At 36.1% G+C, this 20,422-nt stretch overlaps 1 long non-coding RNA gene across 1 annotated transcript in view; it reads right to left on the bottom strand.

Moving 5' to 3' along the window:
* Window positions 1–9,858: 9,858 nt before the first annotated feature.
* The window catches only part of LOC124293291, a 30,983-nt gene continuing 20,419 nt past the window's right edge, over window positions 9,859–20,422 (bottom strand). Inside the window, exon 3 of the long non-coding RNA XR_006903203.1 lies at window positions 9,859–10,087. This is a non-coding gene — a long non-coding RNA (uncharacterized LOC124293291). The remainder of the gene's footprint in view (window positions 10,088–20,422) is intronic.

The following is a 20,422-nucleotide window of genomic DNA, read 5'->3' as shown; positions in this document are numbered from 1 at the left end:
TGAAAACACTAAGTAGTATTCTTTTGGAGCGTTGCATAATGGCATGCAGAGTAAGTAAAATGCAATATCAATAGTGATCCTTATACTATATGAGGCGATGGCTTAATTCCTGCGAGCTGCTCGAAAGTTGAATTCAAATTGAATCATTCGTTTTGCTATAAATAATATATAGATAGATCATTTCAGATGTTATTGAGAATAATACAACTTCAACGAATATCATAAGAATTACCTTGGAAATTTCACGGGTTATGTTACCCTGTAATAGAATCAAGGGTTCACCGCCAACCTTTCACATATTATATTTTCGCGTTGAGATCCAAATTTTAGAGTTTACCCTCAAGAAGAGTTAGGTGTATCCCTTGGGGTCGCAGAAGACAATCCCCGCAATGTTGATAGTTCACCCTCACATTTACCATCAATGAAATTTTACTGATATGAATCACCCTCATCGTCGAAGGTGTACCCTCAACGTCGAGGGTTCACCTTCATATCTTGGGGATTGAACCCTCAATTGTTAGGAATTAACCTTCATCGTTGTGGGTTTACCTTCAACGTTGATGCTTCACCCTCAACGTCGAGGATTCACCTTCAACTCTTGAGAATGAATCTTCAATTGTTGAGGGTTAATCTTCAACTGTTGGAGATAAGCCGTCCATTAATGATGGTTAACCTTCAGTTTTTGGGGGTAAACCCCCAAATTTAGGGGTTTATCCTCAACTTTCAGAGTAAACCCCTAAATTTTGAGGCTTACCCCCAAAAATTGAAGGTTTCATTCCGTCAGGGTAAAAAAAACGGATTGTCAATCATCAGTATAATGTAAACACGCGGGATCCAGATAGATCGGCGTTGGCTCATCACTTATTGGTTGAAGGGCACAGTTTTGATTTCAATAATGTAAAGATTATAGACAAACGAACTAACTGGCATAAGAGGATCATAAAAGAAATTATCCACATCTTTAAAAACAACACCGCCAAAAAAAGAACTGACATTGAAAATTTAAGTTCTCTCTATTCTGACATCATATAAATTGTCAAGAGGAAATGTATCCACTGTTATGTAAACAATTCACCAACATACCAACAAATACATAAATAAATGTATGACTCTCAAAGATAGTTGTTATAAATATTTGTTTGACTAAAATGTACGCTTGGAAAAATCGCGTCGCTGTTTTTTACACTTTAAAGTTTGGTTGGTCATCCCATTGTATATTTACCCAACATACATCGTTACGATCAGATATTTACCGCTGGTATTTTTCCTGTTTTCCTTTTCTTGGTTTTTAATTTTTTGTTTTTTTGGCATATATTGCCTCGATACCGATATATTTCTTCTTATAAAATAATTTTAAATCTAAGTTTACTGTCTTCATGCTTCCTCCTGTTTTTATTTTTATTGTTATTTTTATCTTATATTTTTTATCTTATTCTCCCTCTGTTACCTTGTGTTTTCACTTGTTCGTAGATGTGGTCAATAAATCAATATTCGTTTTGAGGGGGACCTCCACTCGGGCCGAAACGACAACAATTTTTCGATTGTTCTGTTTTAATGACCTCCATAACCAAGATTACCATTTCAATTCATAGTTGTTATAATTATGATTAAGAGAATAAGCTTGTCAGTATAGTCATGTGGGTAGTCACTTCCTTCTTGAAAACTATGAAACAAACATCATAAGTGCTAAGGAATGTCGATATACGTAAGTTCGGAATAATTTAATTTTGCACAGCAGTTCAATAATAAGATTAAACAGTGGCATTTTTGTACATTAGTAAAATTGTAAATACCATATAGTTCTTATGTAAAATCTGTTATTCATTTTACATTAAAGAAACCTAATGATGGTAGGCGGGGCCTGCCGAAACGTCGTGTAAAAGCATAATCGAGTGCGAATAGTGCATCATTTCATCCTTGACCGTCGCCCAGCTATATTGAATTTATACACACAGGGTTACACAATTCAGCCAACTAAATAAGCTGAAGGAATACTTTTTTCCCTACTTTTTTCAGTCCTAAAAGAACCAAGTGGTACGTTCGGTCCAATTGTGCAACTGACATTGTTTCGAACAGATAATGTGTACATAGAAGTATCAAAGTCTAGTAAACTGACTTCGAGCATGAACGGGTGATAAATTCCATGATTGTTCGCGTTTGGAAATGAAAAAGTAGTGCGTCCAGTAGTAAATATCATATTACTGTATTCTCAGAACATTTTGAAACTTGGTTGCAATATGTTTTTTTTCCCAACGTTGTTCAAAAAGTGTACTATTGATTGATTCATGGAGTGGCCACTGTCCTGTATCTGTACGTTAGGCAATACCTCCGAATGTAGACGTTACATTGAAAACTATTCCTAAAGGAACAACCGGAAAGATTCAACCCCTTGACGTTTACGGTTTCAGGGTGTGGAAAAATCTCATCAAACATTTCTCTGACAGTGTTTCGTTGATGAATTCTGATCTAAATTTTCATTTGAGAAATAATATTAATAAACTGCAATCCCTGACTCACAATCAATTAATTATTGAGAACAACTATAATGTTGCCTTTATCTGACATTAAGAACAATAAATTTTCGTTATCTTTCTGGAAGGTTTTGGTTTCTTTGATTTTATCAAGAATATCAGTGTCGAATTTTTTAAGAGAAGGAGTGTTTTTAAACTTTATTATTGCATTAGTAAATTGAAGTCTAGCCTGATTTCGAATATCTTGAGAAACAAAAGAGATGTTGGATTCAAAGTCAGATATGAGTTTATTGGTTGGAATATCTGTATGCTCAAAGGGGATACCATATTTTGGTCCCATTTTTAAAACGTCAGCTACATTGTCAGGTAATTCTATATTACTAAGGTTGACTATCCATTTGTCGTTGGTCAAGACAGACAGTTTAGATGAACGAAATTTCTTGATATTCCTGAGATTGGCTAGTTTGTTGATATTAGAAGCTTTATGAGCAGCGAAGGAGAATTCTAATTTTGAAAATTGAGCGTCGAAGAATTTTTTTCCACAGCGAAAGGTAATTCTGTTGAAATATCATTCTCGAGCGCAAGTACAGTGTCTTGCGATTTGATAATGGCAGCATGAAAATCACCGAACTCTAAATTACGCAACAACCTTTGAAATTGGTATACATAGAGGTGAAATTTGGTTATCGACTTGGATGTATTAAAATTAAATCTATTAGAGGTCAACTTAGGGAATCTTAAATGGGTTGGTAGAACCTCCAGTTTCTTACACTTGAGGAGAAAGATGCGATGATTTATCAACTTTGACAAGGCCTCAGATGTGATAGTCTAACGCTGAAGCTTCTGCACCACAACCTTCCCATATGCGAGTGCAAGATCATGGAAGAACCCCATATTTCCCTCGTTTTATTCCAATGATATGATGAATAATATTTTCTGGACCTCGATAATGTTAACATAAATTGTTTTCCTTGGATATGAACGTCGTAACGGAGAACCAAACAAAAAAAAATTCTTTCCTCCTTCTTAATAAACATATACATGAAAAACACAATTCTATTGTGTCTGTTTGTGATTCTGATAATAATATCTGAGTAGCCGTTACAACCAACAATCTCAAAAACTTTGTCTCTAATTTTTGGGTAAAAATGTACATAATTTATCGTCCTTGTTTGATTCAGGTAAAGATTTGCTACCCTTGGATAAGCATTCTTGCGTCGTTTATGAAATTACACGAAGAATGTAATATGTTATACATAGGACGAAATAGTAGGCAGTTGCATACCAGAATCAAGGAACACATACGACATATTCTTGAGCATGAGGATGATTATGTAGCTTGTAACGTGGTATTTTTGGTGCGCGTTCCAAACGGCTCCCCGAACCCTAGACGAAATTTGACATTAGGGATCCCGCGATCAGACCGCTAAACATTTAATAAAAGAGCGCCAGGACGAAGTTCACGCATCCGATACTCTGAGGGGGGACAGTTTACGGTCTAGTGAATACGACTTTTCAGGATTTTTGTTTATTTTTTTTTGTTTCGAGTAAATGCGACACCATACACGGGATCGGCAGCAAAATTCAACAGATTGTGGTTTAGTAAAGTAAGGCTCCAGCTAAGCATCTCTAGACGTCAGGTTCGATTCCTGGCTCCGTCGTTAATTTTTCGAAATCACCAATTTTTCGAATATATCTATCTACAAAATTCAACAGAGTTACAGGACTATAGTCGCGGAGGATCGCGACGAGAAGAGGGCCTCGCACGAGGCTACGGAGAGAGTACCAACGTAGAGCTCTGCCGCGAGGGAAACCAAGGCGGACGAGATTCCCGTTGGTGGCCGGCGAGCCGCAGCCTCCCCTCACCACGCTGACGTCAGGCAACCTCAGGAAGCCGTCACCATGCCACTGTCGAATAATGGGCCACCGGAGAATTGGACAGGCAATCAGCGTTCCGCAACAGTGTGAGTCGACCATAGCGATAAGTTAGGCTATAAGAATTTCGTAAAGCGAACCCCAGTTAGAGCGGAAGAATTTTTCACGACGAATAGCGCCTATGTTCGAGGCATGTTCGAATTTCGGTTCCGATCAGCGAAGCTGGACACTTGAGTCCTGGCGACCGTCCGCGTTGTTGAGGAAAGAAAACATTAAAGTCAAGTTAAAGTGTATCATGGCCGGAAACGCAGTTGACGATTTCTTGGTATGACTACGAGGCGGTGAGAGCTATTAATTCTTCGCGAACATATATCGAGTACTATTAAGATCGGCACACCGATCAAACGGTTGGCCAAGTAGTAGTTGCCGTAGTGGAGCACTCGAAATTTGTTTGCCGATCTCCTGCTTTGATGTCCGTAGCCTGAGTTCTCGCGATAACGTGGGGAGTAACGCTTGGTTTGCGTATGGCTGAGAGTAGAGTCAGGGTTTTGAGTCGAGTCACGATTGTTTCAAATTGATTGCAGCCCAATTCCGCTGCACGGGGTCTTGTCGAGTCAGCCTAGGTAAAAGTGTCACCTCTCGTGCAGGTCGCGGATCGTCATGCGTGAACGCTCGGGTAAGCGGAGCAATTTGTAAACGTGGAGGAACTGATGAATAAGAATTCTCGACCTCGTATGTAATCTATTATAGAATCTTGGTGATCGGTCAATTAAGAAAACGTATTTTTAGTTAACGTTTCGACCCGGATATGGGCCCTCCTCAGAACGATTTATTTTTTAACTGTCAAGAATAACAAAAAGATTTTTTATAAAATAAATAATAGTACTAGAAGTAATCAGACTTAAATATTGTAGATGTAATACTCTTAGAGCTATTATATATTGTTGATTAGTAAGAACCTTATGATTAATTGAAATAAGGATGTCTTTAAGTGTTATTTACCTTTTGAATTAAGTAAGTGGACTAAGATGTAGTCGAATTCACAATTACAATTGGTGGAGACAGTGATCTTTTAAGTGAAGGTGGACAATGTCAATCTTCAAGTTATTTTATATGTGGAAGTTAATGGTTGGAAGTCATTAATTAAAAAGATTAAAGAAAAGGTTAAAAGGTTATTAAAGAAGGTCTTTTGAGCAATAAAATTAATTCACAGGTGTCAAAGAAGTGGAGGTAGGCTCTTTATAATTAAGTTCCACATGTCTAACGAAATATTGTTGGTTGAACCAATTGAGTCAACAGGTGAATAACGACTGATGGGAGAAAACAATGTAATCCAGAGTGAAAGTGAACCTATTATAAACAATTATACAGAAAAAAAATAAATATTTTGTAAGAAAAGTTATGTAGAAAGGACTGTATAATGGGGACAAAAAAATTTTTTTTGTATGTAGTTAAGGTTAAACAATATTTGTTGTGTGGGCGGAGATTAGAGGTTTGTAAATATTACTTAAATGTTCAACATCTTGTCTAAGATTAACAGAATTGGTGTGACCTACAATGTTGCACATTTCTAATAACAGTCTTGTATAATAATTGTGTTCTTCACAAAGGATGTTTGTGTTGTCGTAATTAAAAGTGTGTTGTTTATCGATACTATGTTTCGTTAGAGCTGTGTGACGTTCTTCAATCTCATGTACGTTGCGTTGGTGTTCCCTAATTCTAGTGTTGAGATGTCGACCAGTTTGACCTATGTAGACTTGATTGCAATCATTGCATGGTATTTTATACACGACATTAGATCGTTTGCCCATGGGGATCTTGTCTTTTCCTGTATCAAAAACTAGTTGTAAATCTTTTGAATTTTTTCCAACAAACTTGACATTATATTTGGCGAATAAGCGGTTAAGTGACTCAAAGAGACCAGATACATATGGGATGGGGATATATGTAGTAGCGGGTCTATTGTTATCTTCAGCGGGAGCAGAGTCAATATTATTGTCAGGTATGTTGTTGATGTAGGTGCGTCTCTTATTAATTTGTTGGTGTAATAGGCCTTGAGGGTAATCATTCCATCTAAGTATGTTGTACTCGTATATGAGCGACAGGTTTTTTTCCTGGAACTCTGTACTAGCTAGTTTGATAGCTCGGTCAACTAGGTTAAAGATGGTGCCTATTTTGAAGGACAAAGGATGGTGAGAATTAAAATTCAGGTATCTTTGTGACCAAGTTTTTTTGTGAAACCAATCTGTCTTGATATTATTATTGTTGTGTATCAACAATACGTCTAAGAAACTGATGGCGTTATTTTCTTCTGTTTCGATAGTAAATTGTAATCTTGGATGGTACCGGTTAAAAATATTGAGGGTGTGATCTATTTTTTCGTTTGGAACGGCAGTAAGAATATCATCCACGTATCGAAAATAGAACGGTAAATCAAAACCAAGATCATTAATGCAAGACGTTTCCAAGTCTTCCATGACCAGGTCTGACAGGATTGGGGAGAGAGGAGATCCCATAGGCAAACCAAACTGTTGTGCATAAGTATCGTTATTAAATTTAAATATTGCGGAGTCAAAACATATTTTTAAGGCTTTATCAAGTTCAATAAGGGGAATTGGGATCTTATTTTCCAGAGAAGCCCACCGGTTGTTTACTGCACGCAATGCGAGATCTGTAGGAACGTTGGTAAAGAGTGAAATTACATCTAGCGATATTAACGTATAATTGTTCGGGATAATCAATGTTTTAATTGTATCAACTAAGAAAAAGCTATCTTTAACTCTCGAGATGGGAGGTGTGATGTTGGTGGTGAGCCATGAATTGATTGTCTTGGCTAAGGTATAGGTCGGGCTATTGACAAATGAGACGATTATTCTTAAAGGGACATCCTCTTTGTGAATTTTTGGAAGCCCATATGCGCGTGGAGGGACACTGTTGTACGTAGAAATGCTTCTATGTAGGTTTTTGGTTATTAGTTTGGAGGTAAACCAATTAAAAGTGAGCTTATTCACCCTAGTTTCTAGGGAGTTACACAAATCATATCTAGCAATTCTATAAGTACTGGTGTCAGAAAGCTGCTGTCTCATTTTTTTGTTATACGAGTCTCTATACATAGCAACCGACGTATTGCCTTTGTCAGCTTTTAAAAACGTAATTTCAGGGTTATTTTTTTTTAAATTCATGGTGTCCCGCATTTTTTGATCAGTGACATAATTATTGATGTTGTTTTTGGGGTACTTTGGGAAAACGAGTACACGGTTAGTGAAATCGGATCTAACTTGATTCCTTGACTCATTAGGAAAACTCGTAATTTTTTCTTCAAAATTGGAAATGAGGTTGAAGACCGGAAGATCACGTTTGTTGTATGTTCTTCCGAATTTGTGACCTAGTTGTACTATTTCAGTAACATTTTCTGGAATAGGAGTATCAGTTAGATTTATTAACCAGTTATTTTTTCCAATTGAATACGAGTCTTTGTGTTTGTTCAAAGATTTTTTTTGAGCAACTAAATTAGTGAATTTGATGATATTCCGGTTTTTTATAGCCATGAATTTATTGTTTAGCATCCGATGTTGGGATTCAAAAAATTTATTTCCCAAAGTTCTCCCTAGTTTAGGGTTAATTTGTTCTGCGAGGTTAATCATTGTCTTTTCAGAGTTGATAATGTGTATGTGAACATCATTGATTTCTAACTTCAATAGCGATATTTGGAACTCAGTTGTGAGTTGTTTCCCCAAAGTACCCCAAAAACAACATCAATAATTATGTCACTGATCAAAAAATGCGGGACACCATGAATTTAAAAAAAAATAACCCTGAAATTACGTTTTTAAAAGCTGACAAAGGCAATACGTCGGTTGCTATGTATAGAGACTCGTATAACAAAAAAATGAGACAGCAGCTTTCTGACACCAGTACTTATAGAATTGCTAGATATGATTTGTGTAACTCCCTAGAAACTAGGGTGAATAAGCTCACTTTTAATTGGTTTACCTCCAAACTAATAACCAAAAACCTACATAGAAGCATTTCTACGTACAACAGTGTCCCTCCACGCGCATATGGGCTTCCAAAAATTCACAAAGAGGATGTCCCTTTAAGAATAATCGTCTCATTTGTCAATAGCCCGACCTATACCTTAGCCAAGACAATCAATTCATGGCTCACCACCAACATCACACCTCCCATCTCGAGAGTTAAAGATAGCTTTTTCTTAGTTGATACAATTAAAACATTGATTATCCCGAACAATTATACGTTAATATCGCTAGATGTAATTTCACTCTTTACCAACGTTCCTACAGATCTCGCATTGCGTGCAGTAAACAACCGGTGGGCTTCTCTGGAAAATAAGATCCCAATTCCCCTTATTGAACTTGATAAAGCCTTAAAAATATGTTTTGACTCCGCAATATTTAAATTTAATAACGATACTTATGCACAACAGTTTGGTTTGCCTATGGGATCTCCTCTCTCCCCAATCCTGTCAGACCTGGTCATGGAAGACTTGGAAACGTCTTGCATTAATGATCTTGGTTTTGATTTACCGTTCTATTTTCGATACGTGGATGATATTCTTACTGCCGTTCCAAACGAAAAAATAGATCACACCCTCAATATTTTTAACCGGTACCATCCAAGATTACAATTTACTATCGAAACAGAAGAAAATAACGCCATCAGTTTCTTAGACGTATTGTTGATACACAACAATAATAATATCAAGACAGATTGGTTTCACAAAAAAACTTGGTCACAAAGATACCTGAATTTTAATTCTCACCATCCTTTGTCCTTCAAAATAGGCACCATCTTTAACCTAGTTGACCGAGCTATCAAACTAGCTAGTACAGAGTTCCAGGAAAAAAACCTGTCGCTCATATACGAGTACAACATACTTAGATGGAATGATTACCCTCAAGGCCTATTACACCAACAAATTAATAAGAGACGCACCTACATCAACAACATACCTGACAATAATATTGACTCTGCTCCCGCTGAAGATAACAATAGACCCGCTACTACATATATCCCCATCCCATATGTATCTGGTCTCTTTGAGTCACTTAACCGCTTATTCGCCAAATATAATGTCAAGTTTGTTGGAAAAAATTCAAAAGATTTACAACTAGTTTTTGATACAGGAAAAGACAAGATCCCCATGGGCAAACGATCTAATGTCGTGTATAAAATACCATGCAATGATTGCAATCAAGTCTACATAGGTCAAACTGGTCGACATCTCAACACTAGAATTAGGGAACACCAACGCAACGTACATGAGATTGAAGAACGTCACACAGCTCTAACGAAACATAGTATCGATAAACAACACACTTTTAATTACGACAACACAAACATCCTTTGTGAAGAACACAATTATTATACAAGACTGTTATTAGAAATGTGCAACATTGTAGGTCACACCAATTCTGTTAATCTTAGACAAGATGTTGAACATTTAAGTAATATTTACAAACCTCTAATCTCCGCCCACACAACAAATATTGTTTAACCTTAACTACATACAAAAAAAATTTTTTTGTCCCCATTATACAGTCCTTTCTACATAACTTTTCTTACAAAATATTTATTTTTTTTCTGTATAATTGTTTATAATAGGTTCACTTTCACTCTGGATTACATTGTTTTCTCCCATCAGTCGTTATTCACCTGTTGACTCAATTGGTTCAACCAACAATATTTCGTTAGACATGTGGAACTTAATTATAAAGAGCCTACCTCCACTTCTTTGACACCTGTGAATTAATTTTATTGCTCAAAAGACCTTCTTTAATAACCTTTTAACCTTTTCTTTAATCTTTTTAATTAATGACTTCCAACCATTAACTTCCACATATAAAATAACTTGAAGATTGACATTGTCCACCTTCACTTAAAAGATCACTGTCTCCACCAATTGTAATTGTGAATTCGACTACATCTTAGTCCACTTACTTAATTCAAAAGGTAAATAACACTTAAAGACATCCTTATTTCAATTAATCATAAGGTTCTTACTAATCAACAATATATAATAGCTCTAAGAGTATTACATCTACAATATTTAAGTCTGATTACTTCTAGTACTATTATTTATTTTATAAAAAATCTTTTTGTTATTCTTGACAGTTAAAAAATAAATCGTTCTGAGGAGGGCCCATATCTGGGTCGAAACGTTAACTAAAAATACGTTTTCTTAATTGACCGATCACCAAGATTCTATAATAGATAAACGTGGAGGAAATTGCGATTAGAGATTGAGTCGGATACGTTGCGATAAGCGTGATACGATTATCGTTGAGAAACGCGTAATTGCGAATAATAATTAGAGGTGCGATTAGCGCGTCGAATAAGGCTTAGTTTTAGTTGTTGCCCTTGTGGGCTATCATTGTAGTTGGCGATTAATGCTGCACTTAGTAGAGGACGATCGTGGTTAGCGCGTCGGGTCAGATTTTGTTTTTGGTTTTATTGTTTATTATTAAAGGCAACGACTAGCGCACGTAGCCTTAAGTTTCTTTTAAATTAGGTTTTTGAAGTGAAAACTTCTTTAGCGGCGCTTGGCACTTTTGTAGATGGGTACAAAATGTTAAATTCGCGTCAGATTCGTAGCGCGTCAAATTCGTAGCGCGTCAGATCCGTAGCCTGATCGAAAAAGCGTAAGACGGATGGAGAGGGGGTAATATCCCCCTCTCTTTCTACCGTACGGGGAAAATGTATGCCTGCTCCGTCTGTCTCGTTTAAGTGGCGCTGGGCGCCTGCACGTGTGTATTTGTACTACAGCCTGCTACGCACATCCACAGATGGTGACTGCTGATGGGTCAATCGTTTGTATACTTGTGAAATTCGTGTATATAAAGTGCTTATAAGATAGAAATGGAAGAAAGTGCATTAATTAACAAAAAAAGGGACGAAGAAATATCGAAAGAAAATAAGTGAGTACTTTATAAAAATATACATATGTACCTACACATTATAGATGTAATATTTGTAATATGTTGATAGGTTATAGCGTTAACCTATATGTACGCGCGACAAATTTCAGCGACATATTTGAGGGAAATCGTTTCTTTTTTAATAATAAATTAAAGCAATGCGCGCGAGACTCATTGGTTCTTGATATTAGGAGTATCAATTGTGATACTGACCACATTGGCTTATCCAGTGCTTTGCTAATCGAGTGTGAAAACGTGTATTACGTATAAAATCATAAAAAATACGATACCAAACAAATAATTTCAAATGAAAATAAATGAAATAAAATAATAATAAATAATCTTCATTTTTCAGAAAAACAAAAGAAAAAAAGGAATAAAAATCGGAAATATCAATGTGCATGGCGTCAGCGTCGAAAAAATTCGACAAAAAAAAGATTCGGAGGAAGAAAAAGAAGAAGAAAAAAGAAAAACACATCGTGAAAATCAAAGGGCATATTATTTATGTAATATAAATTGTCATGTTTGTCTACGATAGCGCAATAAATAAATATTGTATTTTACCACATAAATGATAGTACTTTTATACTGATAAATAAAACAATTCGTGCGAAATTATTCCCTAACCATTCCAACATATTCAAAAATGCACAACGTTGATATTTAATTTTTCACTTCTGCCGGCACTCCCGGAGTGCAACCCGTCCTTTTTTTTGAGATCTAAGTATTTTATTTCGAATTATTCTTTCTTTTGTTTTGCATCATCGTGGGCGTGAAACATATTATTTTATTTTCTTTTATTTTGTTAAATAACGTGGTTGTCGAGTGTCTCGCACTTTCTCCTCAAGAATTACCCCTCCCCTCTCCGCGGTACTGAGCTACCGAGTTAATTGTCGAGGTATAGCGATTTAATGATTTCGAGGTGTGTCAATCACGCCAGGCGCCCAACAAAATTTCGCGATATTGTTTTTAGATCTAGGTCACATCGTGGGCCGCCAAATTATTGTGTACGCGGTAAGTTCTCGGTCATTTTCTCCAAGTGGTCGAGGTACGGAAAAATACACGTCACAAGCTCTAACGAGACATTCTATTAAATTTGATCATGCCTGTTGAGCCTTTTTATTACAAACGGTTGTTAGAAATATGTTACGTCGTTGCAGATCCCAATGCTGTCACTCTAAGACAGGATATTGAACATCTCAGTGCAAATTACACTCTGGTGATACATAGACCAAAACCACTAATTATCGATTGAGCTTGCTTTCTACCTTATCTCATATCATATTTACGTATCTATTTAACTCGTTGTGTGATTGCCTTTGTTTCTTACTACTTTGCTGATTTCGCGCTCTTTCCGCTTTCACGCTGGAGGATATATTTGTGGAAAATGCTTCTTAGTTTCAAAATTTTCTGCTGTGTCTGTTAAAATAATTTTTAATAAACTAGGATGAACGCTTGGGAGATATATATCGTGCTTTTTACCACTATAATGGCTTTTACCCTGTTTTGTTTTATTTGTAATTTGTTGTTCGTTTTTTCATTCATGAAATGTGTAATATTCTACGTCATTATCAGGTAATCCTCATTGAAAAATGTTATGCTTGCACATCGCCTTTACTCTCATATTGCTACTTTAGAAATTGAAATTTAAGTTTTTCCATTCCTTTTACCAATTATTCTTTTCTCGTCAAACATGTTTGTTTTAAATAAATAATCGTTCTACGGAGGGCCCTCACTCGAGCCGAAACGTCAACAATTTTTATGGATGTTCCGTTACTGACCTTCATATCCAAGAAAAACGATTTATGTCAACATTATCGAGGCCAAAAAAATATTATTCAGCAATTAATTTCATTGAAATCCGAACAGTTTTTTAGTTGTAAATTTTTTTTAACTTTTAACGTGTATAATTTCTGACTTTTCAACCCAGTCGTAACCGGGCAGAACGCAGTTTTCATCATTCGCTATAAGAATTATTCTCCAATTGGTTTCATTCAAATATCTCAACTGGAAGTATGCGAAACTATGAAACTACTACTGGGGATGCCCAACTTTGGGGGTTGATTTCACCACTTTAAATCGTTTATCCGCCGATAAAAAAAACACGTGTCGCTTAGATTCCGATGAAGAATAACATATCCTTAAATTGGCGAAATTGGGCGTGGATACCTCAGGCAGTTTTCTTATCAGTGACTAGTACGGCTTTTACGAGCAAGCGTTCTCAAAACTGCGGTAAATGTTACAGCATAGGTTCGACTCTCTTATTCCCATTAGCGAATAATTACGGAATTCATGAACCGTTTTTATCTAAAGCAAGTTCACCTGACTTTAGTAGTCCTATGTACACATAATATGTTCGAAATATTGTCTGTTGCACAATTGGACCAAATATACCACTTGATTTTTTGAAAGCCAAAAAAAGTGGGGAAGTTTATTTTTAGCTGATACAGTTAACTGAATTATGGAACTGTGTGTAGTAGAAGGAATCGACTACACTAGACATCTCACCCTATTTTCTCCTTCGACACTTACAGCATTAGCCATGTTGAATTCCAAAATTTCACGGTCAGAACCGATTAAAGTGATCTCACAAACCCCTGAAATATTCGGTTCTGCAAGATTTCGCGAAATTAACTCTGCAAGAGGGCGGTCGGGAATTCGAGCGTGTAGTTTATGTTATTTATCTAACCAAATGTCATCTCAACGAATTAGCTCCTCCATTGTTGCTCAGAAAGAGTTTTGTTATATTACATAAGACTAACTGAAGAAAAAATAGAACCAATTCATCGGGAACTCAGTTGTACGTGTATAGGGGTAAGTTCATCCTCTATGTGATTTTATTTCGAGAAACGCAAGAACATATACCCCCTCCTTTTTTCTGCGTTTCCATCTGCAATTAATTGCATACAAATATGGACAAAAGTTTTTTGGTTACATATAATTTGTTTCTTTCAATCCGCTGTAATGGTCGGCTTATCGATGCCATAGCGATGGACAGCTTACGCCACACATGAACAAATGCGACGACGACTAACATCGCCGAGGACGAAGATGAAAGACCACGACCAACGTTAGACATTCGCCGATGACAGAATCGACCAATGATCGACAGATATGGACATCACAGCAGCCGCACACATATGTGCATTACCCACCAACCGCGTTTCACGCTTTCAGGGCGTTGCCTATGCCTCGACGAGCGCGCGCGAACAGAGACTCACGATTTTCCTTCTTATTTCCTCATTTTTTAAGATAATTAGATTCTTAGGGGGTCATTTTGAAGATAAAAAATAGATCTGTGTCGCTTCTTTTGCCGAATTTTCGATTTCGCTTTCAGATTTGCGAAAAACGTACTTGAAAGTACGTTATCTTTGAAGTGAAACACAGCGGACAGTGAATTTTTTTTCGGAATTCGGCGAAAGAGGCGACACAGATCTATTCTTTATCTTTAAAATGACTCTCTAAGAACCAAATTATCTTCAAAAATGAGGAAATGAAAAGGAAAATCACGAAGCATAAAACAGTAAATTTTTCGCGCCAAAGGCGGGCGGCTGCTAGCGCCACGATCGCGTTGGCCGGCGACCTTGCGAATTGCAGGCGAGGAGAGTAGACTCAAACCCCCCCACTACAATTCCCCTCGTTCGAACCCTCGTCGCTCGGCACGTGGATAGTGTTCCGCGCTTTCATTTTTGCTTGTGTTTTTCTACCGTGTTTTTTATTATTTCGAGTCAGTATTTATTCCCGCGATGGCTAAGAAGAGAAGGAACCTGTCTTTGAAGAAGGAGAAACGACCCGGCATAAAGATTTTGGCAAATTTCAGGAAAAAATTAGGTAAATCGAATTATTTATATGATTGATGTCGCATCCTCTCCGACTTCGAGATTCAATCACTTGTGTACGAACAATTGCAGGGCTTTAATCCAAGAAGGTACTTTCAAGAGCCGATATTGCTGTTCATAAAAGCCATATAAATTCATTGTCAAGTTTTTTATACATACGAAAATATAAACTAGAATGCATTGTGACGTATGGTACTAGCCCGGTTTGCATTAGTCGCTAAAATATGTCATCAATTTGTTACGTGTTCATGTTAAATGATCGAAATCACTATTCGGCAATTTGCATTAGTGTTTACACTTTGTCGATCATACGGAATATTCTCATCACTTATTGTGACTACCTAAGTGTCCAAGGTAAAATTACAAGGTATCTGGCAGAATGTTCCATACGAAGTAAATACGGCGCGTACGTATTAGGCCACTAAAATACGCGCGTTTTGTTTTTAGAAATGAACTTGACCTAATTCTGGGGTAATCATACATGCATACTAGGGTGGGCCAGAAAAATCGACTATTTTTATTTTTACTTGGTACTCTGAAAACTTGATTGGTAGAGACCTCAAAAATATTCTCTCCAAGTATGAGCTCTTAATTTTAATAGGAAGGTCCTCCGCCTCGCAGTTTTCTATTTTTTTCTTATGGTGAGGAAGAAAAATACATATCTCAGTATCTACTATTTATAAAAAAAAAATGTGTACCACATTTTCGTAGGAAATTGAATTCTCTATAGAAAAGGTCTCTTACAATTTTTTTGTATACTTCACTGTTCAGAACATATTCACCGTCAAACTTCAATGCATACTATTTTCAACAGTGGCGTTAGTTGCACAAGACAAACAGACGAAGCGATAGGATTTAACACATAAATCCTCTCGAGCAAAACATTTTATGTGTAATTTGTGAAAAAAAGTTCTAAAATGTTCTCTGAACAAACGCCATAAAAATAATTAAGAGCATGATTGGGATTTCAACATATTAAAAAAAAAATTTGTAAAGATAGTAAAAAAAAATATAAATTACGAAAAGTTTTTGGAACAAAGAACTTCTATAGTAGTTACTTTGACGACAGAAACTGAAATTTGTACAAATTTTCCCGAAACTCACGAATTAAATTGAAATTGTTTGAATTATTAACAAAAAACTGTTAAAAATAGTGTGCATTGAAGTTTGACAGTGAATATCTTCTGAACAGTGAGGTATACAAAAAAATTGTAAGAGACCTTTTTTGTAAAGAATTCAATTTCCTATGTAAATATGAGTTGTGCGTATTATAATGACTTTTTGTTGAAGAGTTATAAAATTCATAAAAAAAAAAGACATCTACCTTGAAATGATAAATCTTTAACCTTCAATAACTTTTGAACAGTGAGGTATACAAAAAAATTGTAGGAAACCTTTTATGTAGAGAATTCAATTTCCTACAAAAATATGATATTTTTTTTTTTTTTCATGAATAGTAGATACCGAGATGTGTATTTTTCTTCCTCACCATAAGAAAAAAATTGAAAACTGCGAGGCGGAGGACCTTCCTATTAAAATTAAGAGCTCATACTTGGAGAGAATGTTTTTGAGGTCATTTTACATTACCTACAAAACAGCCACCTACAAAACTGTCATCAAATCAGATACTACTGCCAAGTATAATTTATTTAGAAACTAATGATGATTTTGATATACTATAACTAATGATGAAAAAAAAAAAAATTGAAATCAAAATTGAAATTGAACGAAAAAAAACAAAAATTTTGATAAAAAAAAAAATTGGAGTACGTGGTACTTGGCGGACCCATGTTTATATTGCCGTTACAACATTGATATAGCTCGACTTGTATTTTCTTGTGCTTGTTTTAAAAAAGCCCGCCATGTACCACTATCTGCAATTTTTTCTTTTCAATAAAAAATAATTTTTTTTTTTTTTAATTTCAATTTTGATTTTAATTTTTTTTTTCTGTCGTCATTAGTTATAGTATATCAAAATCATCATTAGTTTCTAAATAAATTATACTTGGCAGTAGTATCTGATTTGATGACAGTTTTGTAGGTGGCTGTTTTGTGGGTGGCTGTCACATTAATATACTTGGCGAAAGGTTTTTGCACCAGAGGTGCTTTTTAGGGATATCAGTACTTTTTGTGGGATTTCGCTTGAACATTTAAAAATTTTGCTCGCTCGCTGCGCTCGCTCGATAGATTTTTGGGATACAGAATTAATATTTGAGACGAAAATAATCGGTGGAAAAGCCAAGTTAGAGATTTCTCATCATTACATGTATCAGGTCCAAGGTCTTCTACACATTACGAATAGGACGTGGTGCTATTTTATAGTTTGGACGCCAAAGGGATTGATTTTTGATAAAATAAAACGTGACGATAAATTCTGGTCCGAAAAAATGGAGAATAAAATGGCAGATTTCTTTTACTTTTGTTTGTTACCCGAGATCGTAGATTCTAGACGCGCCCGGCAACTCTCAATCCGCGAACCCCCTCAAATCATCGAAGCCCAGATAAGGCCGCGCGTAAAAAACAGTAAATTCACGACCGACAGACGACAAAAAACTGTAATATAAATATATGTACATATGTACATAAATATAATAGCTTTGTATATAGCTTACGTGCAATATTTCTGTGATTTATGTTTAGTTAGTTATATGTATTACTGTGCTAAAAATTTGCTAGTCATATCGTTATAATTATATATCTGATTATTCATTCCAGGAATACTTTCTGCAGTCTGACCAAACTGCGTGTATACCTATATATTATGTAAATATTCTATAGCCTATTTTTTCATTACTATCTGTGACCTGCGCTTGCGACGTACTACCTTCCATAGTTTGCGCTTTCTATAGAAATTATTTAGCCATATAATGTATACAATGCTCGATGCCTTGTTATATCAATTTTCTCTATCAAGATTACTGTCATGTTTCACTTATACTGTTTCAATTTAATTTCTATGAGATCCTTCTCATACTGATTTCGTGATTATGTTTATTAAGTTTAAACGAGTTTAATTTTACTTTTATCATTTTATATTATTTTTTATCATTTTGTATTTGTTTGGTGCAAACCCGATCATGGTTGGAAGGTAGGGACGGGTTAGACGGGTCTCTGTTTGATAGCGACCTCCACGTGGTGAGACCTGGGAGATTGATGATATTTTCGTTGTTATATCATGAATTTGCTCACAGCTATTCGTTGCATTTTCAATTTAAAATGACCTGTGACGACGTCTGGCCGGTAGTCGTAAATAGTTACGTATTATTTTCGAGACTGTATTAGGAACAGCTCTCAGCCGATCACGCTATGCTTTGAGCTGACTCAAGACAGTCCTGCAAATCGATACCTGACTATGAATACCGGCTATTAGACTATTACCAGTCACGTGATCGCATTGCGTAGAAATACGGACGCCGGTGAATATAATTTTCGTTGAAATATTAAGAATGTATATCTATATCAACATACGTTTAAAGAATTCTACGTCACGTCAATCAAAAAATGACCTCGTATTTTTTCAATCTATTCATACTTTTTTCACATGAAATAAAGGTAAAAAGAATCGATACGCATTTTGGTGTTCGTCCGAATTATGTTTGTTTTCGAAAGTTACAGGACAATCATTCAATTTTGATGTAAAAGGAGCTCGCATGTATCCGGTTCTATTCGACGTAAAGACATCATTTACAGTGCATTCGGAAGGTGAACGAATAAGCTTTCATAAAAAAAATGCAATGTTGAACATTATTGAAAATCCCAATTTTTATAAACAATTCAAATGTTTGACGATTTTCACGTCATTGAGGACAAGTTTCCGAATTATAAAAAAAAATAGTTTCGGGTTCCTTATTAAATTCTGTATTACTAGTAAATTTTTCAAGTGGAATCTGAAAGGAGTCTACATTTTTTTTCTATTATTCATCAGGTGCGCGATACACTGGGCTGTTTAAAAGCATTTGAAACCGAATGACCGTGAGGGGTGGAAGAGGCTAGCCGCGTCACCCGCCCCACTCCAGCGACAGCTCGGCTGCTCCGTCTGACTTGTTTCTTTATCCTCTCTCTCGCCACGGTTAACGCGGGAAGCGGAGTAGCCCGCGCTTTCTAGCTAGGCAACGGCCTTAATGAGTAGCAGCACTCGCTGTTACAGATGTTCCAGATATAAATATAGGGTCCTCGGACAGATTTTTCGAGAACCGTGGCACAGAGACCGACTCACTTACATTGTCTTTGAGCGGAGGTCATCTGAAGTCTGACTCAGAACTTGGAATGACGACGAAGAGAAATTCAATAAGCACAGCGCTGTGAATTAAAAACAAGAATTTCACGACATATTCACTACAGCAGAGATATAGTGAAATTTTGGAAATTAAAAGAATGAAATAGAGTCGAATAATAAAACAGTTCAAACTTATTTACGAAACAACTAGGCACAAAAACTATAAATTCAACAGTTTTTTTGCTATCATATAATTTTACCTTCTAAGTTAATTTTTGTAAACCTTGATCAAATACATTTGAGTTATGCAGTGATCAAACCTTTGTTCAAACTGCATCTTTTTGCTTAGTTGTCATCGTCAAACTTTGACATCGTAAAGGGATAAAAGATGGTATACAGTAAACCTCGTAACGGTGTACGGCAGTATACTCTCCAGAATCAGGAACAATACTTGGTGAACTTATCCCGATAGACAGCCACGGTTTTCCGCCATAGTCTGTAGGTTTATCTGTCAAACACAAATTAAGATCAGCACATCAGCGACATGCTTCATGATCCTAGTTTGAAAAGGAATGCAGTTCAGGTATTAAAACAAACCGAATCCGTGGACTAGAATGAAGCACTGAGCAAAATCATCGTCTGTGAAAAAGGGTGCAGCGGTGTAATAATCCTTGTCATCGTCAATGTAGCTCTGGCTTTGCCCGAGTTTGTGAAATACCTACCTACTCATAGGTTCTCGATGCAGTTAGTTATTTATATACTAGTTTTTATTCGCGAGGAAGTCCTATAAATTTAACAAGATCTTTGCTTATTTAGCCTGAAGGTAAAGATATCCACAATAACGTGGTTTTCTCACGAGTATTAGACTTGGAGAATACCGCCCACATTACACGCGATAATTTTTTAGTATTTAACCCTGTCGTAATTAGACAGAATGCTTTTTTCATTATACTCCATGACAAGGATGCTTCATTGGTTTAATTTAAATATCTCAACTGGAAGCACGTGAAGCTGGAAAACTACTACTCGGTATGCTCAACTTTAGAGGTTTATTATACACGTTCAAACCGTTTTTCCGCCTAT

This window comes from Neodiprion lecontei, chromosome 3 (assembly GCF_021901455.1).
Source record: "Neodiprion lecontei isolate iyNeoLeco1 chromosome 3, iyNeoLeco1.1, whole genome shotgun sequence".
NCBI lineage: Eukaryota > Metazoa > Arthropoda > Insecta > Hymenoptera > Diprionidae > Neodiprion > Neodiprion lecontei.
The sequence above is the reverse complement of the archived record's forward strand: the minus strand, read 5'-3'. Positions and strand labels throughout refer to the sequence as shown.